This window comes from Ammospiza nelsoni, chromosome 13 (assembly GCF_027579445.1).
Source record: "Ammospiza nelsoni isolate bAmmNel1 chromosome 13, bAmmNel1.pri, whole genome shotgun sequence".
In the NCBI taxonomy this organism is placed as follows: Eukaryota; Metazoa; Chordata; class Aves; order Passeriformes; family Passerellidae; genus Ammospiza; species Ammospiza nelsoni.
This window is the reverse complement of record NC_080645.1, coordinates 901,639-928,126: the sequence shown is the minus strand read 5'-3', so window position 1 is coordinate 928,126 and position 26,488 is coordinate 901,639. Positions and strand designations below refer to the sequence as shown.

Below are 26,488 nucleotides of genomic sequence, written 5' to 3'. Positions count from 1 at the left end.
TCTGCGGTGCTTGTTGGTCCTTTAAGCGCACGTGCCCTAGAACAAAACTCATCAAGCTTTTTGTGCTGTTCTTGAAAACAATGGGAATTGGAAGAAAAGAAAGGAAATCCATCAGTTAATACCCAGGTAGGGAAACAAACATTTACAATCTCCTCTTCAATACAGACACATTAAGATGCCTGCACAAATGTATTGGGATGAAAATGCCTGCTTGGGCACACAGGAGCCACTTGCAGCTCAGTCTCTCAGCAGTCTGAAAATTTCAGCTTCCCATTTTTGCAGCAAAAGAAAAATTGTCTAGGTCAGAAGAAGGAGAGGTTCCATCCCTATGGACACCCTCCAGTCATTTGGCTGCTCAAGTCAATGCATTAATGGTAGGCCCATGCCAGAAAGTGCCAGGAAACAAACAGGAGGTTTTGGCAGGCTCTCCACATCACCAGGCTCTGGCTTGGTGATGTGCAGAATGTTGCTTGGGCTAGGAGAGAAACACGGTCACTGAGTGTTTCAGCAGCACTGCACAAGAAGCAGAAGAGACTCTGTGCATTACACCCACATGCCCATGTTTCCCAGTGAGAAGAAACTGCACACAGGGTTAGGTTCCTCTCTAAAGACCACGGTTTTAGAAACTTTGTTGGGTTTGGGTTTCCTTCCTTAATTTCTGGAAAGATAACAACAGTTTTAAGATGCTTTTTTCCTGTTATTAAGGCCATCTACACAGACAAAAGAACTGGAACCACTAACCCAAAGGAGAGTGTTGAGTGAGAATGGAGTTTGTTTGGAGTTTGTTTGCATGTGGTAAGGCTTGAGTTCCCCCACTGATGCAACCAAAAGTCCAGCAGATGCTGATGTGTTGCAGGGACATTTGTAGGAGGGGACCTTGGTGGAAGTAGTTCCAGCAGATGGCAATGGGATTTTGTCCAGTGGCACACAGGACATGGGACAGGTGAGAAAGACAGTGGGATCAGTGAGTATTTGCTCCTTACCGTGCCAGAACTTTCGCCCAAGTAAGGAGGTTCTTGTTCTATCATTTCAATTCCCACAATTCCAAAAGACCATATGTCCACTTTGGGGCCATATGGTTGACCTGTCACCACTTCAGGCGCCATCCACCAAGGAGTCCCGGTTACCGAGCACCGTCTGCTCTGCTCAGGGGTGAGCTGAGTAGCGAGGCCAAAATCAGCTGAGGAGAAAACAAAATACTGGTTTTATCTCAATTCTGTGCAATTAGGAAAGCAAGCAAAAGAATTCCCCAGCAGAAGTTTTGAAATTGCTCTGTTGAATCTCCTGGCATTTGCGACTTTAAAAATCCCCCCATGTTTTACACTGCCTCTAGCAGTGGCTTTTGTTCTTTGGAAACTTTAGACTTGTAACTCCCTCCCTCTGGAAGGGACCCACACAGAGCAAGGCCACTCTTGACTGCTTGTGGCTCCTTCTACCTCTGTGCACGTTGCAACTGTGCCCTCAGCTCGCAGCAGGGGTCCCTGCACTGCCACCAGCACCATTTTTGGGGAGCTGGCAGTCACGCCAAGCAGCCCCACACCCACATCCCTGGAACGCTGCACCTGACCAAGAATATACTGACCCAGTTTGACAGAACCGTCGGTTCTGAGAAGGATGTTGTCACTCTTCACGTCTCGATGGATCACATCGTTTGAATGAAGAAAATCCAGTCCTTGCAGGCACTGAGCGAGAAAACAGAAACAGAAGGGCAAAAATGAGTGATGTGATTTCATCACACAAGAAAGGAAACAAAGAATCTAAAAGATTCCCTCTCCAGGGGAATGGGGTGTAATGGCAGAACAGTAATGGCCACTGAGAGGAAGAGCTTGCTGCTCCAACACTTGCAGAGCAGGACCTTTCTTAGGAAAGGCACGTCAGCTTTTGAAAGAGCAACAGCACCTGCTGTTGTAGGCTGTCCCCTGCCAACCAGCCAGGATGACTCCTGCTGCAGCGCATGTGCTCAGAAGCAAAGAGCATTCTGGCTGCACTCCTATCCTTTTTAGCTGAGCACTGAGAGAAACGAGTCTCTCTCTTCTTTCTTTGCTGTTTGTTTCAAATCCTGCCACCAGCACCTTTGCTTTTACAGGCAAGGAATGCAGTGAAGACAGACTCCAGGCAAACATTTAGAGAGGCAAGGTGGAGAACAGCAAATACAAATACAAGAGACAGAGCGAGAATACAACAGCAGGAGATAAGAGTACTGGCACTGAGTACAGGGAGTGCAGGGGCACTGGCAGGCCTTTCACTTGAGATGCTTTTACTTGCCCATAGCATACCAGCAACACAGAAACAAAGCTCGGCACAGGAAACCTCTCCTGTTTCCCAGACAATCCTGTCCAAGCCCTTGGAAACACAGCTGGGATTGCTGACCTCCCGACTGATGGCTGCCATCTCATCTTCTGACAGACAGGTCTGGCTGACGATGTCGCTCAGGACACCTCCATCCATGTACTCTATAACCAGCAAGAGTTCCTCGCCCAGAAGGTAGCTGAAAGAAGGAAACAAGCAGGTAGAGATGAACATGCATGGCTATGTAGATTTTTTGCTTCCAGGTTTCTTATTTCCAGGTGCCTTTGTGACAAGGTCAGAATCAAAGGAATAGACATTCCCTCTTGGCTGTGCATTATTTGCAATCTGGGCAGTCTCAAAGAGAAAGACACATCTGTCTTTCTTAGAAAAAGGAGATGTCTTAGATGGGCAGCAAATGAAAAGTGCAGTTTAGAAACAGCCCAGATAAAAAACATGTCAGGCATGGTGTTTCTGGAAATAAGCACCTAGTCTTCCTGGCATGCAGAGCAATGGCAAAGAGGGGCAGCAATCCAAGGGAAATCCACTTTAGGATGGTTCATCTGCACTTAAGAAACTTTAAAAAAATCAATCCCAAATAAATGTGGAGGCAGTGAACTTTGAGGCTATTGAGTTAGGAAGATACAGCTGATCCAGGTTTTGAATAATTTTGGAGTAATTATCAAACTAGGTGTGCCAGGAAAGACTCATGCAGACAAGATGCACTCTCTTCTCATCCATTGGAGATGAGTAGAGAAATATGAATAAATAAAAATTAACAGCTTTACTTGCTGCCACTGACCAAAGTGGGTTTTGAACCTCTCATGTTTGCTTTACGTAAACACACATCCATGGGATAAGACCATGACCTCTCACCTGTCTAAATAATTCACAACATTGGGACTCCTATACCTCTTCATGATCACTATTTCATTAAAGGTTAGCTCCTTCCTCCTCACTCCTTGAAGATTTATTTTTTTTATTGCCACCTAAAATGACATTGAAAATCAGTAACTAGAGAGGTTGGTGGCACGAGACTACAAGGCAGGTGGAGCGAGTGATTTTGCAATGACACAGCTGAGCTGTGCCAAACTGCCTTGTGATTAGGCACTGCAGTAATCAGGAACTGACATTCCAACAGCCCATTTCTCTGCTCCCTTGGGAGCCAGTTACAGGACACGTGGGGCCACTGGCATTTTGCCTTGACCACTTGGTAACAGCAGTGTCTCAGTTATCACCCACAAACCTCTGACCGCACTCTCTGCTGCTTTGTTTGGGACTCAGAAGAAGGAATCCATGCCTTAATACTCTGTGGATACATCTTGTGATATGGGCAGGGCTTAGGGCTTTCAGGGACGCCTTGCAGATCTCTCCCTACGTGCAGTTCCCAAGTGCAGCACTGCAGGTGGCTAAGGAACTACCAGTAACTTTCAGATGGATTTGCTGGCAGCCAGAAATGAGAATTCAGGACTCTGAAGCTGCAGCCCCAAAGAGCAGTGAGGTGCTCGCAGGCACCACCTTTGTTTTAGCAATGGAGAGCGAGTGAGCGCGTCCTTCTCTGAAAGGAACCGCTGCCCTCCGTGCCTTCCTTCTGGCAGCTGAGGAGGACAAAGTCCCAAATGTGTTCTGTGGGCTGGCACCAGTCTGTGCTTCTTGTGCCTTTTCAGCACAGCTCTGCCCAAAGCTCCAGCCACAGCTCACACCAGAGGGGAAAGCCCTCGAGTGCAGCAGAGCCTGCAGGGGATGTTGACATTTACCTCTCCTCCTGTGGCACTGTCAAGTGCTCTGTAAACATCTCCAAAAGTCCTAGAAACAAAACAGAAGCAGAGAAAGGAGAAGCTGTTTAGATCTTGCAGTGAAAGCCAGCCCACACAGGAGATCTCTGTTGGAAGTGTCAAAACTTGCAGGATGCAGGAGGGCTCTGCCAGGAGGGAGATGATGCATTTTCCTCTCAACTGCATGGGCACTGGGCCTGTTCCTGAAGCACTGGGGTTCAATTTCTAAAGGGAGGTTAGTCTTTCCTCTTGGGTTTCACTGTCTAAACAGTGTGGTTCCTATCCTGACCACAGAGTGTTTCCCTCTTCAAACCAGGGGAAAGAATTGTTCCTGGGAACTGTTATCTCACAGCTTTGATAGGGCATAGGTTGCTCTTTCAGGCAAGCAAGTTTCTTCTCTTTTCATTAGTGTGCCAGTATGATTTTGAGACATACAAAAAATGCTAAAGAAATTAACACAGAGCTGTCCCACACTTGAGAGACAAGGAGACCTTCCAGGTCCTGTTCCTAGATGCAGGCAAGACCTCGGTAGCAAGGCATCTCTGACAATGCCTTCTGAGCCCACTCACAAATTCTGAGCAGCATTGAGAGATGGGACAATCTATCCCCAGCGTGTGATCATCTTTGCAGCTGGCCTGACTTCACGCTGGATAGACATTCCACCCCAAAAACACCTGGCCCACGGTTGTGCAGGAGTAACTGCTGTTGGACTCACCCGCTGCCAATATAATTCAGATGCGTGTATTTCATCAGGGGATTTTCAGTGGTGTTCACCATTCTCCCTGAGGGAAACAAAATGCAAGATGCTGACTTTAAAGCAGAGATCCCAGCTTCCAGGAGATACAAAAGGCAGCCCCAGCGCCTGGAGCTCTGAGCCCTTTGTGGTCGGCTGGGTAACAACAACCACAACCAGGCAGACAGCCCTGCAGCACAGGTGGCCAGCACAGAGACTGATTTGTACAGTCTTTTGAAAAGTTCTCTTGACAGGAAACAAAGCACAGGGACATACAATCCCAGGAGAGGAGGACATCTTCCCCACCTTCCAGCAGTTTGCCAAAGGAATGCCGTCCCATTTGTAAACCAGAGCAGCTCCAGCTGTAACCGATCCTGACGGGGCTTTCAGCATCAGGACCCTGACCTGTTTGTGAGCAGGCTGAGCTCAAAGCTGCCCCTCTCCCAGCTAAGGAAGGCTCCAGCCTCTGCAGTCCCTCCAGCCCTCAGGGACAGGGCAGCGACCACAACAAGGCTGGCAAAGCCCAAGCATGAGCACTGACAGGCACTGATGGGAAGAAGCCAGAGTGAGCCTGAGCCCCGGACAAGCTGTTGCCCCCCTTCAGGACACAACAGGATGGGCTTTGAGATCAGCCACACCGAGGCACAGATCAGTGCCCTTTTTGTCCCAACTGGTGATGGCAGACACAGAATCCACTGGGCTCTGGTCTCAGCCCCACCAGGTCTCTTATCTGAGAGCACAGCACTGGCAGCTGTTACGGGCAAGAAGCAGATTCATTGGGTTGTGCCGCAGAATCACAAAGGGCTTGATGTGTTTTCCTAGAGACTGATCTGAGCAGGGCCTGGGCCAATGGGTAGGATTCCAACAGTCATGGGAAAGAGTGGGAATCAGGTATGGAAAAGTGCCATGGATCTGAGGGATATACCATGGCTGGGCTGGAGGTTCTCTCCTGAGAAATGCCCGCAGTACAGTTTTATCTGATCACGCCACTTGGATGTGTCTCCTGGACACATCTTGATAAGCATAAAACTAAAAGATTAAATAAAGTTTGTTATCAAAGTCTCTGTTTTTTCTTTGGGGGCACATGGAAAACACCTTGTGCTCTCTATTTGTCCTGTAACCTGATGTTCTTTCAAAGTAGTTCTTATTGACAAAAAGATAGCATTCTCTTATTGACAAAAATATAGCATTCTCATGAAAATAAACTGCAGATGTAGTAGTGGTAACAGTAACAGTCATAAAAATGACATCAGTAAAACGTGGGGTAGAAGGGCTCCTTCAGGATGGAGAAAAACACAACAAAAAACCCCCACCAAAAATGAACAACAGAAAAGCAATCCCACCCCACCCCTCCAAAAAAAAATCCCCAACCAAAAGGACAAAACTCCAAAGTCAGTCTATTTCTGTGAAGTTTTTTTGCTGTGATGACTGGTTGGAAGTCAGGAGCCTAAGGAGAATTTAGGAAGCTAAAAATTCTGTTCAGTTTGGCCACTAGCACACAGGACTTGCCTAGATCATTTGCTAGGTCACAGCCTTCTGCTGATCCAAGAACAATCCCTGCTTCAGCCTTTAGCAGAGAGGGAAGCTCAGGCAAACCCAAGCCAGTGCCAGGTGCCCTCAGAGGCAGCAGGAACACCCAGAGCTCTCTCGCTGCCCCGGAGCACAGCACTGCCTCTGGGGAGTCCTAAATGGCCCTGTGACACCGAGCTCAGGAGGAGCATTTGGTACGGCTCTGCTGACACCTGCACACAACACACTGTCCCTCAGATAAGAAACACCCCAGACGTACCCAGCAGCTCCAGGTACTCCTCCTCAATCTCCTGTTCCCGGGATGTGCCCGAGCCTGAGTTCCCAGGTTTCACAGAAGGGCTTCCTTGAGGTGATGCTGCTGCGGCAGCAGGTTCAGAGCCCATGATGTGCTGGACCTGGAGCATTTCTGGTGGGCACTGTTCCTGTGCCTCACTCCTAACTTGGGCTCCTTCATTGCCACACATTCCCTGCAAGTCTTCGCAGGCTGCCCGGTGAGATGTCAACACTTGCACCTCAAGTCAAACAGAACAAAGCAGTCAGACACTACAGCTTGTCCCTGTCAGCCAGGAGTCATCGACTGTGAGGAAAGGCAAAGAACAGATTGACAGGGGATACAACAGCTTGTTTCAATCCTCCATCTGAGTCACCAAGTTCCACTGTAAAAACACCTCAAGAAAAAAGGAGAGCAGGAACAGGCCAGCAGGAATCAATTTGGATGACTGCTGGCCAAGAGGCCAAAGGACAAGTTTCACTGTCCAGGGCAGAAGTTGAGATTCAGCACACCAGGAAATGTCCTTCAGAGGGACTGTGATACACACACTACAGCAGCATGGCACTCAGAGGCATGGCCCCACTCCCTGCTGCTCTGCACTGGAAAGGCAAGAAGGGCAGAAACCACCAGATTGGTGACTGCAGTGGCTGCATCCCTCTTTCACTCACTTGGTTTTGCAGAGACTGACGGAAGCGATTAAGTTTCTCTCTGATGATTTTCATTTCTTCCTCCAGCCGCTTATGCCTTGCCTTGATCATACTGTGAGCTGTCTGAAGCTCTGCATCCAGCTGTTCCTTCATGTTCTCTAACAAACAAAAGAGAGGACATTTCATGAGTGGAGTGGCTGCCACTCTTTCACTCACCTGGTTTTGTGGATCGCCCCTCTGCTGGTGGAGATTCTCCTCTTGAATTCTTCCCATGTCTTCCTTGTTCTTTCTCTTCACTGCCATGATGTCACTCTGAGCTTCGGGCAGCTCTGCTTGTGGCTCTGCCTTGATGTTCTGTACACACAAAAGCAGAGCAAGGGACTGAGAGCTGCCATCAGGCTCAGCTTTTTTCCTCTTGCAGCCTCCAAATCACATTTATTCAGCCCCTTCTTTCTGCTTCCCTCCCCACATCCGCCTCCATTGCAAACCTCCTGTCCCAGGGCTGATCTCTGCAGATTGCAAGGCTCTGTGCCTCCATTGCCTGTGGGACTCCTGGCCTCCTCAGTGCCAAGAGCTCTGGTTTATGCCCCTCTCCCTGCCCTTCCCTCTGTGCCCTGGCCAGTCAGGCTTACCTGGCCATTCTCCTGTGGCTCTTCCACCTGCTGCCTGAGCTGCTCTTCCTGCCCTCGGGCTGGGAACAGCTCTCCCTGAGTCTGGCATGGCAGCTCAGATGAGGCAGTGTGCTCCTGCTCTTTCTCTAGAAGCACCTGCACAGAAAGCAAGAGAAGATGGGTTTCAACTTCCCATACGCCCTTTGTGGGCCAAGACTCACAGACTGCCTGGCTCACACGTTCCCAAAGCACTGTGCTGCTGCTCTCCTGGGTTGTTCTCTGCCCGAGGGGAGGCACAGATTCCAAAGTGACCCTGGCCCTACAATCAGGGGCCATCTGGGACTGAAGCTCCAGCAGCGTCTCAGGCAGCTGACAGGGAAGGGGTGGCATTTCTCAAGGGTTGGGTGAGGGCCTCCCTCTGCTTCTGCCGTGTCCTGTTTGTCTTTCAGTAGTGACTGACTCCCCGCCCTGTCCCACAGCTCCATCCTGGCTCTGCAGGGGCTTCCTGGGTGAGCTCACTCCTTGTGAGAGACACTTCTGGAGTTCACCTTCTCTTCAGGCCTGCACCAGCATTCCTCCTTCCTGACATCCACACTCTTGTTAGAAAACTGGGTCATTCAGGAGATAAGGATGCATGCAAAGATCTCTGATGGAAGTCAGAGAACCTCTATGGCCACCTCAGTATATGGAGGAGGACCAAGGTGTTTCTTCTCCCTCTTTTGTCAACGGAGAATTCTGACCAGCAGTAACAGAGTTTCTCATAAGGCCCCATTAACGAATGCACTTACACAGCCCTGGGGATGCCAGTGAAGGAAACCATGTGTCATGTATGGCATGGCATGTATGACCAGAGTCACCAGACCCCAGGTACAGCATGGGATAGTTCCACTCCCTTAAGACATGCAAAAATTTAAAGGACAAATGAAGGCTTCAGGTCAGAAAAGGCTGGAGTAGGAAAACATGAGGGGAAAAAACAACCATCTCTGGAGGGGGAAACATCTCTGCCTGCTCAGGATCAGTCAATGGAACTTGTCTCTACTTCTCTCCTGAAGGGATGCCTTTAGGTGAGCTTTGCATCTTCCACTGCTTTGGAGCAGAGCCAGGAAGATTAAAATAGATAGATAGACAGATCTCACTTTTATCATCTCTCTTTACTGTGCTGTAGTATTTACATTCTTTGAATGGAGAGAGATATAATTCTCTCTTCTAGGTTTTTTTTAAGGGAAGGTAGTGAGAAACTCATAGAAGGAGAGAAAACAATTATTATCGCTACTTGCTGTTCTTGTTTTTTAGTACATGAAGAATGTGTTATAGTGATTGTTTACTGAAAGTGATTTGTTAAGTGGATTTTAGTGATAGTTGTTTAGACTGATTAGATAATTAGATAAAAGGCTGTGTGGAGACAGTCACAAGTTTTTCTTTCGTATGTTTTTAGTATAATATCTCTTTAGTATAGTTTTAATATAGTACTAGTGTAATATAACATTGCTTAATAAAGCATTTGTTTAAACTTCTAAATCATAGAGTGAAAGCACATTATTCGCCACGTGGGGGTCACCCTGAATCAATCCTGTCCTTTCTGTCGCTACACACATCAGCGCTCGGCAGCAGTGCCCCAACCAGCAGCCATCCTGAACTTGCTCTCCTGTTGCTTCAGTAACCCACACTCTTGGGGAATCTGGAGCATGTAGGTCCTTATGGAATGCAGTCAGACCCAGAGCATTGCACTGGGAACAGCTCCCTTTGTGCATCTGTGCTCGGGCAAGTTCTTCGCTTGGACTCGCCCACACTGATGGTGCTAAAGTGGCTGGAATCAGAAATGCAGCCCAGCCCCTCCCAGCTCCTCTAATCTCTGAGCACCAGCTGGAATACAAGGGCATTGATTTCCTACTCAGTTCCCAAACACAACACACACTGATTCCCTGGGCAGCCAAAAGACACGGGAGCCGTTAACCTGAAAGTTTCTGCCATGGCTGGAAAAAGGCCAGGAAAGATTGAGAAAAAGCTCCCCGGAGAAGGAGAAATTACACAAGGCTTCTCCTTCTAGCAAACAAACAAATAAACAAACAAAATGTGAAAGTGTTACCCACACCAGTGTCTAAAGCCCTTGGATGCAGTGAAGGGATGTTTGGCAGGGAAACAGCCCTGGTGCTGAGCATTGGCTCTGTGGATCCAAGGCAGGGATCTATGGAAGTCTGCCTGAAGGTCCCTCATGAGCCCCCATTGTCCAGGCTAAAGCTCCCTCAGCCTCTCCTCCCTGGCCTTGTGCTGCACCCCTTGCCCAGCTCCCCTGTCCCTCTGTGCCCACGCTGCAGCCCCTCCATGACTTTCTGCTTCCCAGGGCCCACAGCTGCACACAGCACTCCAGCTGTGGCCGCAGCGCTGCCCAGCACAGGCCACGCTCCCTGCCCTGCTCCTGCTGCCCCACTGCTGCTGGCACAGCCACCGTGCCCTTGGCCTTCTTGGCTCCCTGGCCCCACGCTGCCTCATCTCCAGCTGCTCACGGCCGCCAGCCCTGCGTCCTTTGGGCCCACGCAGCTCCCCAGCCACAAAGGTGCCCATTGCACTTCAGATACAGCAGGCACCATTGCAAGATGGCCTTCCTGTGCTACCACCTCATGTTCCAAGTGGATATCATAAAGTTTGATAGGAATAGGATTCTAAGTCACTCTGTTTAAATTAAAATGATCCAATTCAACTGTACAGGAAATTGCTCTTAATTAAATTTTCCCTATCTGCTGTGTGCAAGCATCATTCTCTTTCCAAAACTAGGTTTTTAGTTCTTCAAACTCTGAGAAGGAAATTTAAAAATACCTATTGCTGCCTTTGTTACTTTTGTATCAGGCATGAATATGGTTTTTCTTTCGGCCTTCCTAGCTGGCCCTCTTCAGTCTACTGCTACTGGCCAAGGTCTCAGCTTGCTCTACAAGTCTTAAACACCAGGAACATGAAATGTTCCTTTCTCACTCACCTCAGGATCTTCAGCACTGCTGAATACATGCTTCAGGTGTCCTGTAGTGGGAAGGGAAAATGAACCAGATGCTGTCAGAAAACTGCCTGGGCTGCTGAATCCCACAGAACAAGTCAACCCAAACAGAGATGATTTCCCATTTCAAAACATCCCTCCAGGAGACACATCTCATTCACACAGCCAGCAAGAGATCAGGACAATATTCTTGATTGTGCCTACACTGCAGCCAGTTTAGCCAGGAAATGAATACAAATATGATCAAGCAAATGCAAAGTGTTTCTAACACTCAATGCTCCTGTTCTACCAAACACATAAGATGGCTTCTGAAATCTTCTCCTTCAGGTACTCTTTTTTTTTTCACTCAGTGTCATGCACTAATTCCGATTAACTTGCAGGAAACCGTTGCCCAGAAAAGCTTCCCCAAAATCCCCCAGAGGTGCCGCAGTTCTATTGTGGAAAAGCACAGCAGCACTTCCTTTCAAAGGGAACAACTATTTTAGCATTTAGTAAAAGGTCAAGTTAGTCAAATCCTTTCATGACAAAATTTAAAAAGAAAGAAGCTCTCTCTTAGTTCTGGGAACAACTGCAGAGTTTTTGGAAAGCCTTAAAGAAGGTCTGCCAGTCTACATTTTCAAAGGTGTCTTGCTTCTCCCAGCAACCTGAGGAAATGACAGACTCTGCTGCCACAGACTCTCCCGTGCAGGGAACGGAAGCCCTGCAGGTTCCCCTGCAAATGCTGCCCCTGTGGCTACAGACACCCCCTTTTAGCTGAACCTCTTGACAGGAGCTTTACCAAAGCAGAGGCATCCTAATGCTCTTTCTGTTTCAAAATCAGAAACTCAGCCCCCAAGAAAGAGGAGGAAGACATACAAAAGCCAGGTTAGGATACACCCTAACCTAAGCAGAAGGGAAGCCTCTACTTACGTGCAAAATTCGTGAAATAATAAATGGAATAAGTAATGCCATATGCAGCAAAAGCTGCAGTGGCCAGATGGTTAATTATTGGCATTTCTGCAATATTTCTAAACGCTAAAAAAACAAGCCTCTTGTCAGTGGGCAGCTGCCTACTGACAGATGCTTTGACCAGGAAAGTTCTCCTGATCTGAGCAAGGCCTTGGGCTGCTCTGACACTCAGACCTTCCGTGCACCAAGGCAACCTTCTGATGCCACTATGACGACGGGGCAACCATGCCCTGACATCACAAAGGGACAGCTCTGTGTTGGTCTGTGAGTTTATGCAAAGCAATAACTAACCTTCCCTACAGAAAACACAAAAGAGCCTGGGAAATTCTCATCTGTCACAAAGCACCAAAAATTCCCCTCATGGGCCAAACCCTGTTGTTCAGGGATCCAAGAGGAACTCCAGGAGTGCCCCAAGCACCTACAGCCTGTACCCCAACTGAGCACTCAGATGGGACACAAGCAAAGGAAACCAGACCAAGATAATGGCCCACAGCATTGCACGTGTGAGAAATGACTCTCACTTTTAAAATTTTAAAGGTTTAGTAAACCTTAACAAAGGACTGAATAAGGAAAAGTCGCATCATTGGGAGTCTCTGTGATTAGTAGCCACGTGCTCATCTGCAAAAAGGATGCTCTGCCTTTTATACCCTCAGCCCCTCCAAAAGTTTTGTCAGTCAACTCTTTCTCTGCTGCCCATTGGTGGAGATTACTTTCCTGCATCCCGTCTGGAGGTCAGGTGTTGTTACACCCTGCCTGCTGGTCACAAGCCAGCCCTCCCCAAATGCCCTGACTACCAAGGCGATTACAAAGGGGACAAGAAAGGGGACTATGGGAGGATAAATTACAATACCATCATTACACATTTGAAAATCCACATAACATCTACTTCTTTATTGTCAGAGCCAACCATTGCATTACTTTTCCAGAACACACAGAGCCAGGAGAGAAGCCACTGTTGGCATCACAGCTGAAATGCTTCCTAACAAATCTCCCCACATATTTGCACCTTTATTGGACATGCCCAGGGCTCCGGTGCGGGTACATCTCTGCCTCTCTTCCCCTTTGGCAGCAGTCGAACTGGCAGCATCTGCCCGCCAGCAGCAGCTGCTCCCAGCTGGGAACGCCACTGGCGGTGCTGATTTCCAGAGGCTTCTGTGTGCCAGGGGAAGCCAAGGCAGGAGCGGGTTGAACGGCGCTGGCGCTGCTGCTGCTCTGTGCCAGAGAGCCCCGGCTGGGCAGGGCACGGTGCCCACTGCGCTGCGGGCTCCTTCTCCTGCCACAGCTGGGCACACCTGGCAACAAGGCATGACAACCTGTGGGCAAGCCAAGGGGTTTCTGGGGCTGCACTGCTCTGCACACACCCAGCACACCTGCAGCACAGAATTTTAACCCTCAAACAGCTAAACCAAAGGGAAACAGCTGGAAAAGATTTCATTTCAACCATTCTTTATGCTTCAATATAAATTACCAAAATCAACGTTACCAAGCAGGGCACGATCCACCCTGCCAGCTCAGTGTGAGAAAAGAGGCATTACTTTATTTCAGTGCTGGGTGTGTGAGGAATCACTCCCCTGAAACATGCACACCCACGTGGTGGTATCCATGGAACTAAGACATTACTTTCATTACTTTTATTCATTACTTTGCTCAAACTCACAGGCTAAACATTCTCCCAAAGTATTTGACATGTTTAAATCACTCCCCCAAAATTACTGACATATAGAGTAGGGGTCTCTTGAGGGTCTCTGGTGGTCATGGGGTGAACATCCTGTTCCTCAAATTCTCCTTCCATGGTTAAGAGCCTTCTTCTCCTTGAATGCATTGCAGCTACCTCCTCAGTGGGCCCACTGTCTTTATTCTCAAGGCTGACATCCACTTGCACACATTAACCACTGCTGTGAGGGAAGGTACGACTAAGCACTGCCTGTTAAAGCTTAACAAATTCACAATTTAATGCAGGTCAACACTTCCCCAACATCTCTCGTTCCTTCTCTGGGAATCAAACACAATCATTTTGTGATCCCTGAGCCCAAGGCCGCCTCCAGCCCTCCTGTCACCCAGCAGCCCTTCTCTCCTCACAAACAGCAGGCCCAGCAGTGCCTTCCCTCACTGGCTCAGTCCCCAGCTGTGGCAGGAGTTCTCTGTCACACACTCCAGGACCATCCTGGACTGTTTGCTCTCCGCTGCACTCTGTTGCCAGCAGACATCGCCACCCTGTTCCATGCCCCGTGCAGAACCCTGCACCTGCTGTCCATGGGCACCTGGAAGGGGAGGCACTCACGGCAGAGATGCACCAGCTGCCCTGGGCACGAACCAAAACCCTCTGGGGCACAGCTGCTGGCCTGGGTCTGGCACAGCTCTGCACGCCCCACTCCTCACGGGCTCTGGGCTGGAAATGCAATTGCACTTTCTGCCTCATGGAGAAACACCGGGGCTGCACAAACAACAGCCAGCAGGCCACATCCCAAAGGCACTGCAGCATGGAGCTGAGAAGGAAGAACACCCTTCCCCAATTCCTAACCATAGCAAAACCACCATCATTGGGACTTTTAATCTTCTGAATGTAGAGTTGATTCACAGGGTGACAAAGGAATCTTCCAATGGAGTTGAAGTTTGGTAGAGTATTTTTTCTGAGTCCTACTCAGACGGTTGATTTGAAAATTTATTTTAAAATATTTTTTAAAAGGCTGTGCAGTCATATGGTTTTGTTCTAATACCAAAATGGCTAGATGAAATGTACTGGCATTTTAATTACATCCAAACTGATTAGTCTGTAAAAGCTTCCCTGCAGAACAGCCACTAAACAAGAAATGAAAATCTGTGGACTGTTGACTTTGCAAATTTCTACTAAACTTATCAGACAATGAGGCATTTTTAGTTAGACCATAGAGCAAATTAATTCCTATGGATAACTTGATTTGGATAAACCTGTTGATTTCAAATTAAAACTGCCAGCACATACTAAGTAGAAATCTGAATACTCACTTCTATGAGCTCTGAATTATTTGATAGTCATTGTTCGCCATATTAACAAAAATAACATTCTGGCTAATTTTTTTACTTACAGCCAGCTCTTCAACACTCTTTGTAACACCAGAAAGAGAGTTTGTAGCAATGTGAACCATGGGTTGGTGGAGCATTGCAGAAGGCTCCTATGCCAGCACTAAACGTTCACATTTACTATGGCATCACTTCTTGCCTTTAATTCCAAGGTACAGCTCAGTTCCTGCAGTACAGATTCACACTTTTAGTCTGTATTTGCAGCTGGTTCTTACTTTCCTGTCCAGAAAAAAATCATGCTTGGATCTCAAATCAAAATAAAACGAGGAGAGACTCAGGTTCTGGATAGGTATAGCAAGAACTAAGAGATTTTTTTGCAAATACGTTGAAAAGTTGTTTGTACCTGCTGCAAAAACGGCAGATTAAGGACTTGCACTCTAACTTGCAAGCTGAGCTTTGCCTGTTCTTTCTGGACTGATTTCTTGAGGCCAGACACTGAACCCAATCAGTAAGAAAATCAAAACCACAGGAGTACTTTGGAGAATATTGTAAATTATTCTGTCATGATGCTTTTTGCCTGAAAGTTCTGGCCATCATCCGATTGGAGTAATTAGAGGAGATTGAAGCCATCACACTGTGCCCGTGCACACAATTCCTTCCCAGGAGTAATCCATGAAGCAACGCTGACAAACCCACACCAGCAGCTGCTGCCACACAGCCATGAAGCAGGGAATATGTATTTCTGCTACACTTGGACAGCTGAAGATGCCTCTGCTGAGCTAATTTTAGTGACTGCCCACCACAGATGAGACCTTGTGGTCAGTCGCCAGCAAGTCAGGGCAGTTAATATTCTGCCTAAATGAAGTGAGTCTAGCAATACATAGACCATGGAGCCTGAGGAAAGCCAGCAGCTGTGGGAGATTTAATTTGTTTCCGTATCTTTCTTTTTACTAATTTATTGCAGTCAATTATTTCAAGAATGGAAACTTTTGGCATACCATTGGCTGGAAGGTTGGTCAATCTTCCATTCATGACTCCTCTGAAAGCATCACCCCAGTGTTTTTATCAGTAGCTCTTCCATCATCATGGCTCACACAGCATTTCCTGCAGCTCTTGATGGAGTCAGGGAAAGGCACCAGGAGAAGGGGGAGGAAGCTGTGTGCAGAGACTGTGTCAGCTACAGAGACATTTGTTTCCTCTGATTTGGCTGAATGGCTGCAGGAACCTTGCTGGCACTGCTGGCGGGGTGGCCTTTTGCAGGGCTGGGCAGAGTTTGGGGCCCAGGATCCCTGCTCTCGGTGGGACACCAGGGTGAGCAGCCCCTGTCCCAGGCAGGAGCAGAGGTTCTGTGGCTCTGCCCTGGGCACAGGGACCTGCCACTGCCACGAGCTCCTGCCGCGGCTCCTCTGGGGCAGCTCCTGCTCTGCAGCGATGATGGGCGCAGCTGGGGGTGGCTGCAATGGAGGGTGGCTTCCAGTGGGCTCTGCTGGTCTGCCACACTGGAGCCAGCAGAGCTTCTGGAAGGAGCCTCCTCTTGTGAGCTGCTGGAGCTGGCACTGGCGACAGAGCCGCTGTGCTCATCCCTGACAGGACCAGAGCACAGCAGCCTCTGGGCCTCCTTGCTGCACGATGGCACTGAGGAGCCATGGACCAGAGGTTCAGTATGTGTGACTCAGTTTCCTGATAAACTGTGCTAAGAAAACCCTGCATCCCTCCTGCCAGATCTGAGACACTCCAAGAAATTTGTGGGCACATTAGGAACTCAGAATTGTATGCATTTTGAACAATTCTCTTATGAGTGCTTTTGATTGTTCTTGTCATTTTGTGTTGATTGATGCAGTTGATCCTTCAGAGAAGTTTTCCTAATAATACAAAACATAGGGAATTGTGGAGACCCTGGGGGGCATTGCCTGGTCTAGGGAGACACAAGAAGCTTCCCTCAAAGAGCTGTTAGACCCCATTGGCTCCTTCCCCTGTTCCTTTGTCTGTTCCTGTGTTCCTGAGCCACACCTTCCCTATTCCCTGATCGGCCCCCTTATCTTTGTACTGCCCCGAGATCAGGGTCAGCCCCCAGGCCCCTGTGGAGACAAAGTGAGACCCTCTGTGTGTGGTGCTGGCACCTGAACATCTCCCTGCACAGCTGAATAAAACATCTGTGGAGATTATGCAAAGGTCCTTTTTGCCTCTTTACCCTGGACTGTGCTAGCAGCAATTCAGACTGCTACAGAGGAGAAGCTGCAGTACTGGCACCAAGATTTTGGCAACTTGACCATAGGCACAGAGGGCGTGCAGGATGCTGCTCTATGAATTCCTTAACCAGCCATCTCTGGTGCTGGCATATTCCCTCCAGCTTCTGGTGCAGCCAGGGCCACCTTTGGTCCAGCAGATGACATTGTTATTTGAAAAATTCGGCCCACACCTCGGGCAGGAGGCCATGCACAGGCTCTGGTCCTGCAGCCCCTGCTCAGCTGGGGACAGTGTTCCCTGTGGGGAAGATGGAGCAGCCATCACAGGGTCTGGGGGGCTGTTTTCAGCAAGGTGGCCAGGCTCTCTCCCTGCTGGACTCTAGCAATTGTTTGGGGGAGCTGATGGCACATTGTATGTAGTCCTGTTCATCCTACTCAGAAAACCTGACAGCTTCTATCATTCTTCTGCAGAGTGGGCACGCTGGATTTCTCTTTGCCCACTGCAGGATGCAGCCCAAGCAGAACTGGTGGTGACAGGGCAGAGAAAAATTCACATCCTTCTTAGTGCCCTGGCAGATGGGACAGCTCCATTCTGTCCCCATGGCCATGTCTGTCTGTCCCAGCAGGAGGGAAGAGCTGAGGACCATGAGCTGCTCTCATTTGCAATCTTGCTTGGCCAGAGCCCAAGCTCCAGCCAGAGTGGTCCAGACTCTGTCAATGCCCAAACATAAGCAGAAAGGGATGTTGTATCACAATCCATTCCTTGGTGAAGGAGGTCCATGGCAGCCTCAAGAGGCACCTCAGACACTCAACAGTCCAGGCAGTAACTATGGGCAGGACACAGATGGCAGTTCATGGCTGGGAGAGCATTCGTAGACATATCCAAGGACAAATTTCCCAGGAACTCTCCCCAGCTCTGGGATTTGCCCATCAGCTCTGTCAGAAGCTTCATCAGAACAACCAGAGTCCTAAAAAGCAGCTCCCAGACACTTTTCCTACCATCCTGCCTGAGTAGCCGGGTTGCTTGCTGCAAAACACTCTTCTTCTCCTCTTCCCCAATGCCCTGTGGACACTTGCAGCCAAAATAAAAAGCTCCTGGCCCTCTGTGTGATGTGATCCTACAGTTTTTATATTTCCATGCTGGGATGAAAGAAAGCTGTGCACTTGGCCTTCCTGCAGGCTGAGGTGGTCCCAGCAGACATCCTGCTGCATTTTTGGGGAATGTGTGACGGCGAGTGGAGAGGGTGACAGAGAGGCCGAGATCATAGAGTGGAAACTCAGCTCCAGAGAGCCAGTGCAGACTCTCCCTGCTGAATGCCTGTTGGGGCTGGCAAAGAAGGAAAATGCCCCAATAACAGCCCGGTGGCACTGTGTCTCAGGGACAGGTACAGGGAGGTGACAACAAAGAGCAGCATGGCCTGGTCTCACAGCCTCTAGGAAGCAGTGACAGAGGAGCCTCATGTGCCAGAGGTTTCAGAAAGGCTGTCCTCTTAAATGGCCACTCTGAAACCCCTCTCTTTGCCTCTTGGGTTTGTGAATGCTTTTGACAGCCACAGCACCCTGGGGTAACGCGTTCCACGATTTCATTAAGCACTCCTTGAAAAGCACCTCCCATTGTTCAACTGAGCCGCCAGCCTGGTCATTTCAGAGGGTGCTGCCTTGGTGGAGAGAAAAATCAATCTTCTGCCTTTCAGGGTGCTGAAGGAGAAGGGACTCTTCACCATCCAACACCTGGCTGGGTCCCATTCAAGGTCCTGCTTTGTAGACTTGGTGAAGTTTGCTTGGCAGTTACCAGCGAGGTGAGAACATTGTTCTGAGTTGTCCCCCATACTTCATACATGGTGTGTAGAGTAGGTATGTGCTCGTTCATCTCCATGTGTGCTCAGGGTCTGCCTTCATTTCTGGTTTTAAAGCTGACCTTTCTAATGTCTGTCAGCTGGCTGTAGGATCTGTAGGTACATGCAGCTGTATTTACTGGCAGGTCGGGTATCTGAAACTCATCTTTGAGTGTGGTGCCTTTATAATGCAATGTGCAAATGCAGAAACTGAGACACTGATGATGTTATTTGCCAGAGTACCAGTCTCTGCCCAAGCTATAATTCAACGCTGCAAATTATTCTGTAGACCTGAGCCTGTGTTTTCTGTTTCCTGGCTGAGTGCTTCAGCTGCTGGTGTTGCTTTTTTGAACAGGAGCACCTGACTCTTTAATCTTTATGACTATGCCTTCATGATTTGAAAGCAGCCCTTGCTTTAATTTTCTAGTAAAAGGACCTAAAATCAAAGCTGTGGACATTTTAGAAGGGTTAAGTAGAACACTGAATGAAATTTTTATTTTAGGCCTGCAGTGAGCAGGTCTGAGGCCAGAAAGTGGTGCCCGAGTAAGTGCCTTTCTGTGCTGGTGCTCTCCTGCTCTTCCTGTGCTTGTATGTTCCTCTAGACCCAGTGGGAAGTGTTGTCATTTTCTGGGACTTCTGTTGAAGGCAACTGGTTTTCTTTTCCAGGTGATTCTTATGTTTCCCCTCATGACTTCCCCAGATGACCGACCTCCATTCCAAGGTGTCCTGCTCTGCCATTGTCACTCTGGGAGAGCTCTCTGTGACCTTGAAGAAGGACATGGACTCTGAGGTGGATGAGGTTGCTTGGGTCCTTCTCCAGATGGTGTCCATCTCCCCAGAATTTGTTCAGAAAGCAGCCAGTCAGACCCTGGGGATCCTGGTGGAGAATGTGACTCCTGCACGAGCAATGACTGCTCTCACGGACATGGGAGTCAAGTAGGTTCTTCTTCTTTTAGTGATGTTCTTCACCTTTGTGTGTGTGGGAGGGAGAAGGGATGAGACAGAGAATGGGAATGGTGGGAGGGAAGGGTCCTGTATCCTGCATCTTCTATGAACTCAGTGACTTGATTCTCCAACTAACCTCACTTCTGTCCTCTTGTCACCTATTTCTGCCCTCCTGCAGCCCATTAGTTCTCAGAATCACAGAAGTGTAGAATATGGGGAGCTGGAAGGGGCCCATCAGGACCATGGAGTCCAGCTCCTGGCCTTGCCCAGAGCAGCCCAAGGGTCACACCAAGTGCCTGAGATTGCTGTCCAAATGCTCCTTCAACCCTGTCAGGCTTGGTGCTGTGACCACTGCCCTGGGGAGCCTGTTCCAGTGCCCAGCCACCCTCTGGGTGAAAAACCCTTTTTCCTGATACCCAAACTAAAGCTCCTGTGACTCAGCTTCCTGCTGCTTCCTGGAGTTCTCCCAGTCTGTCAGATTTTCCTAGATGTGGTGATCAGTGGGGAAGGGAAAGTGCCTGCAAAGGCCAAGGATAGAGCCTTGTGCTTTTGTGGGCAGAGGGGCAATTGCAATTGCAGCTGTGAGCAGTGTTTGGTATTTCACAGTGCTAACCACAGAGGCCCTGGGAAAACCATGTCTCCTCATGATGCCACTGACTTGGGAAATGAGGAGGGTGCTTGCTGGGGTGTGGAGCACATGGGGGACAATCTGCTGGGTGTGGCACAGCCTGCACAGCAGGTGCAGCTGCTGCCAAAGGACTCTGGTATGATTTTCCTGGCCTTAGACCTCTGCTTTCTATGCAAACTGATGTTTCATGTTAGCCTTGAGAAGATGAACCACTCTACAGGCACCTCCACAGGCTGACAGCCATGGGACAGTTGGAGCAAATGCTGCCTTAAATGTTGGTGCTGGGCCTGATAGTTCCCAAGACACTCTCTAGAACAGGACAGCCTGGCTAAACTGCCTGCCCCCCTTTCCTCAGCTTTGCAATAAGGTAAAACATTCAGATGGATCCATTGCCAAGCCCCACAGAAGAAACAGGTTGCATTGCTGGATATTCTGCAACTTCACAGCCCACCACGTGTTTTCCCTGCATTTGTTGTTTTCCAGAGGTCTGCAGATTTGGGGATAAATGGCTGGAAAGAGCCTCAGTCCTGCTGTAGCTCTGTGTACTGGGTGCCCTCTGATGGGTCAGCATCAATTGTCCTTAATTTCTAAATTATTCATATGTCATCTATTTCTTTAATCTTTCTCAGAGTAAATACTGTGAAAGAAACTGAGTATCAGACAGAGCAGGGAGACTGAATTCCTCCCTCTTCCGTGCAGGCAGGCCTTGTGTGCAATGCTACCTTTGTGTTTAGCTGAGGACAGAGCCTTGTGCAGGTGTCTGAAGGCGCAGGGAGAGCCCAGGCTCTTTCCCCCAGCAAGGGCAGGGAGCAGCTCTGGCCAAGGCCGGCGCTGCCGCTGCTCCTTGTCCCTGTGCCCAGGGTTTGCTCTCTCCTCCCCAGCAGCCGCCCCGCCCCGGTGCGCGAGTGTGCGGCCCAACTCCTCCTGTCCCTGGTGGAGAGAATTGGAGTCACCCAGCTCGCAGGCACCCCCAGGGCTGAGAGGCTGCCACACGTGGCAGGGAAGCTTGCTCAGGACTGCCACAAGGACACAAGTAATGATCTTCATTCCACCTCCCAAAACAGGAAAACCGCTTTGTGTCTGGCTGTAAAGGTGAAACCACACAAGAGTGGAAACTAAAGGGAATATGAAGTTACCTCATGGTGTGAATAAGGGTCACAGAACTATGGAATATGCTGAGTTGGAAGGGCCCATCAGGTTCATCGAGCCCATCTCCTGGCCATGTGCAGTGACCCCAAGAGTCACTCCATGTGCTTGAGAGCATTGTCCAAACTCTTCTTGAGCTCTGTCAGCCTTGGCACTGTGACCACTGCTCTGGGCTGCCTGGGCAAATCGCTGTGCTGGGAAACCTGAGGTTGGCCAGCAAAAAGGAACATTGCCACCTTTTTCCGGTGGCTTGAAGGATTCTTTACTGAGATCAAAAGAGCTCAGATCAGCCAGTCCAACACTTTTGTTTGGCCTTAGGTGCACAACACAAAGCCAAAGTGTTTGCTAATGTTCATCACTGAAGGATCCCAACATCCATTTCCCATTAACTTCAGACTTTCTAGAAATATTTCGGGGGTCTTTAGCCAACATATTCAGTTTTTCTAAACCTGTTCTGCAGATTTCTAGAATGCTGTTATGTGTGGCTTAGTGAGGTCCACATTTCTTCTTGAAGAAAACTGTGGTTTCCTAGTGGCAAAATCAACCCAAACCACCAAAATCCCCTTCCTTTGAAGATTAAATTAAATTCCCATGAATAGCTGCCAAGAACACCAGAGCAACTAGCTGCCCCTGTGCATACCCATAGTATAGAATAATCAATAGGATGCATGAGGTGTTTTGTCCTGGCTTCCCTGCCAGGTAAAGAAAGGCAAATTATTGTGCAATGGCAGCAAGACACTGCTAATAGGCTCTGACAACAAAGCAGATGTGTTTTGCTTGCTCCCTGGGATCCTTTGATGCCACAGAAGCACACCCCCAGTTTCAGAGTGAAATGGTATTTTTCTGTGGCCCCACATTCTCCTCTTGCCTCTTGTGTTCAGCTGACAGCACTGTACAGTGTCAAGTGAGGTAAATCTCCCTCTTTGCTGAGTAGGCAATGCCTTCTTATGCAGGGATTGCACCTGATGAGTTTAAGGTATCAGCCTTTTCTTTTAACACTCTTCCTGTGTTTGTTCACTTTTCTTTAACTTCCTTCCTTCCTTCCTTCCTTCCTTCCTTCCTTCCTTCCTTCCTTCCTTCCTTCCTTCCTTCCTTCCTTCCTTCCTTCCTTCCTTCCTTCCTTCCTTCCTTCCTTCCTTCCTTCCTTCCTTCCTTCCTTCCTTCCTTCCTTCCTTCCTTCCTTCCTTCCTTCCTTCCTTCCTTCCTTCCTTCCTTCCTTCCTTCCTTCCTTCCTTCCTTCCTTCCTTCCTTCCTTCCTTCCTTCCTTCCTTCCTTCCTTCCTTCCTTCCTTCCTTCCTTCCTTCCTTCCTTCCTTCCTTCCTTCCTTCCTTCCTTCCTTCCTTCCTTCCTTCCTTCCTTCCTTCCTTCCTTCCTTCCTTCCTTCCTTCCTTCCTTCCTTCCTTCCTTCCTTCCTTCCTTCCTTCCTTCCTTCCTTCCTTCCTTCCGCATTATGGACAGGAGATGGTGAAGATGTTGCTCAATCATCAACAATTTACAACACTTTTGGAACAATCTCTTTCCCCCCATGACCTGGAAGATATTCTGACAAGAATTAAGAAGAAAATAAGTGCTTGGCAGGAGAAATGTCTCCTTTGTGCAAGTATTGCCACTGCTAATATGAGAGCAAACATACCCAATCTGTCTTTAGCTCATTCCTCTTCTGCTGAATCATTTTGCTCCTGGGAATGAGCTGTTAATCCTCAGCCTGTTCATCTGCAGACCACAAAGGAACTGATATTTTTAGGGAAAAGTGGGGTTTTGAATATTTTAAATATCAGTCACAAAGAGGAAAGGGAAAGAGGAGAAAATGGGTTTACATTTAAGAGTAACCCCCACCATGCTCTCCCTACTCTGCCCCCTGTAAAGCAATTAAGTGAGAATTGTGCCTCTGAAGGTAACAGAGTCTTTGCAAAGGACACTGGAAGTAGTAGTGCCAAGAAAATTCCCAAATTTACAAAAGATGTCCAGGTCAATCCTAGTTACTACAATGACTGTCTGTCTTTTGGGAATACTGCCCTGCTGTCCAGCCATGTGGGGCTGGAAGAAGCTTGGTGAATTCAGCAGCATCCAGGGGAAAATCCTTTGTTTGTTTGGGGTGAGGGATTTTATTTTTTCTATTTACATTATAGAAGGGAGCCTACCTTTGTGCAGGCACAGGGAGAGTGAGTGTTGAACCAAAGCAACTTCCAACACACTGGGCCAACCCCCAAAGAGTCCAGTTTGTTCTGCTGCTTCCTTCACAAACACTCGTTGTCTGCCAGTTTGCATTATTCCCATTTATGCTCAAGACTAAGGAATTTGGGATTTTAGACTGCTGCTGAGTCTGGTAGCACCCATAACCTGCCTTGGGCTATTGAAAACAAAGAGTTGGCATCACTGAATCTCTGGTATGTTTCATCTGTAAGTTAGGAAATATTTCCCTAAGCCTTGGTAGCAGTGATCCTGGTTCTAACTTGTGTTTTAAACAGGGAATTTCCTGTTTTATATTCTAAAGATTGATGGGGTTTCTCTGTGTCTTTGTCGGGGATGGAAAACCAGAAGGCTGAAGGCCCATCTGTCAAGGAGCCGGTGAAGGAGAGGAACGATGGCTCAAAGGAGCCCCAGGCCACATTGTCTGCTGGCAAACGGTACTGAGCACTTTTGTCAGATGTGACAAAGCACATGGCAAGCTTTACATGCCTCTTCCTCAGGAAAAACTGTCTGGCAAAGATGACCAATGCCACAGATTGTTTCCTTTCCCTACAAATGCTCTAGGATAAAAAATGTCTAATTGTGCATTGTGCTGAACACAACTTCTCTGGAGGGGTTTCCACAAAAATGGAGAGACAAACAGACACCCATTGGTGGCAGCTCAGACGATCCAGTGCAGTGGCAAGGGCAGTGTTGTGGAGGCTGGGAGAGAGCCAAGTTTCTGCTGCATGACTTGGGACAAGTAAATTCAAACAGGGCTTTTTTTTACCTGAGTGGAGTCTTTTTCAGATGGGTGTTTTGATGAGAAATCTCAGTCTGGAAGCAAGATGCCATTCCACAAAGATGCAGTTCTCATCCGTGTGTTTGGCCGGGCTGAATCAGGGTTTCCTTACCCTCAAACAGTGCCAAGTTTGAGTAGTAAGGAGCAAGGCAATTCCTGAACAACTTCAGTCAACAGGTGTCTCAATGTGCACTTTTTGCCTTGATATTCCTGTCCTCCATGTAATCTGCTTGATGGACAGCATGTTTGGTTTATTTCCCCCTGTGCTGCAATCAGCATTTAAGACAGGAATTTGCTCCTTGCTGTCTCTTCATGGCAGCTGCAGAGCTGCTTGTACCTGTTCTCCTCTGATAGCAGAGGGGATTTATTTAGCTCTGTCCTGCTCAGCAGTGGCAGGAAAGTGACCACATGCCTCAGTAGCACAGCTGGCATCTTCCTGTGGTCATGGAAGAGACAGGTTGATCAGGAGAATTGTTCTCAGTGGGGTTGTGAAGCTGTGCATCAAGTCTCCAGGGAAGCAAATGAAATGTGAGCATAGTTCTGGGATGTCTGGCTTCTGTTTTTATCTCTGTTACTGATTTTCTGAATCTTTCAAATATGGCCCTGTTTATCTGTTCAGAATGCATCTGAGCTACTTTTCCAGATTGTCATGCCTGGTTGCAGAGACACTTCTCCAGAGTGATGAGTTTCCTTATTCTAAGACACACACGTCCCATATGAGGAGGCATTTAAACTTGGCAGTAGTGTCTCTCTTTCTCCACAAAGCAAAGTGACCTGTGTGCCCTGGCAGCCATCTGAAGATAGATCAGATGCATCTCATCCTTGGTTTTCCTGAGTGAGCACTGGTGAGAATGTCACTTGCAGATTGTCTCCTGCAATGATTGTCATGAGGTCCATGTTGTTCTTCAGAGCCCCATGACTTTGCAGCTTGAAATCACATAATTAGGAAAGTTGCTCAAGATGTTTTGCTCACAATTAACTGCAGGTATTGTCTGTGGCTGCAGCTGTCTCCATAGAGAGCAGCAGGCACAACTTTGCCAGGCATTTTTCTGGGGAAGGCTGTGAGAAGATCAGAGAAAAGAATGAGAAACAATTCTTATCCTCACTTGCTGCACCTGTTGTTGTGAACACGTGGAATGTGTTCTGGAGATTTGTTTACCAAAGGGTAATTTCTTAATTGGCCACTGGTGATGGTGTTTTGGATTCAATTGCCCAATCTGGTCTGTCTGTAACCGACTGTTTGTGAGGGCAATGAGTTTCAGTATAGTATAGTATAGTATGGTATAGTATAGTATAGTATAGTATAGTATAGTATAGTATAGTATAGTATAGTATAGTATAGTATAGTGATTGATCAGCCTTCTGGAATCATGGAGCCCATGCTAATTATTTCCACAATGGGGATGCCATGCTATGATAATTATCACCACCAGGTCCTCATTTGGTTTTATTTCCCAGGGTGAAATCTCCCTCTGATGGACACCTCCTACCCCGTGCAAAAGCCCAGGTCACGTCACCTCCAGCTGTGGAAGAAACGGAGCTGCTCCAGAAGCTTCACCATCTCCTGGAAGCCAAGGGGTTTCAGGCACGGATGGAAGGAGTGGAACTCCTCCTAGACCTGTGCAAAACCAGCCCCCAGCTCATCTCCACCAACATTGCCCAAGTATGTAGGGTATCTTCACTGCTCCTTTCCTTCAGCTCCTTTCTTAAGCCTGTAGCAGCAAAGTTAATTCAGTGTGTCTTGGCACTCTGTCCTGGCTGTTTGGGACACGCTGGTCCCTCTCACCCAGACAAATGTAATTCAGGTCCAGGCTTCAGGACAAGTTATTTCAGTCCAGCTGTATTTGGCTGGCAGGTGCCTATTGATGCTGTTCATCAGATGATGGCAGAATTTTCTGCTGGTGTAACTGCTGCTCTCTCCTACTCCCAGCTGGGTGAAGTGAAGGGAATCCAGGCCCTGAAAGCATGGCAATTGTTCTCTAGACCAAAA

General features: G+C 48.3%; 1 long non-coding RNA gene across 1 annotated transcript; it reads right to left on the bottom strand.

The window, feature by feature from the left end:
* Positions 1–2,441: 2,441 nt before the first annotated feature.
* LOC132078920 (uncharacterized) lies at positions 2,442–6,641 on the bottom strand. Its single transcript, XR_009419337.1, has 4 exons — positions 6,584–6,641; positions 4,777–4,843; positions 4,044–4,092; positions 2,442–2,488 (listed from the first exon to the last, which is right to left on the bottom strand). It is a non-coding gene; the product is annotated as an uncharacterized LOC132078920 (long non-coding RNA).
* Between the last annotated feature and the right edge of the window lie 19,847 nt (positions 6,642–26,488).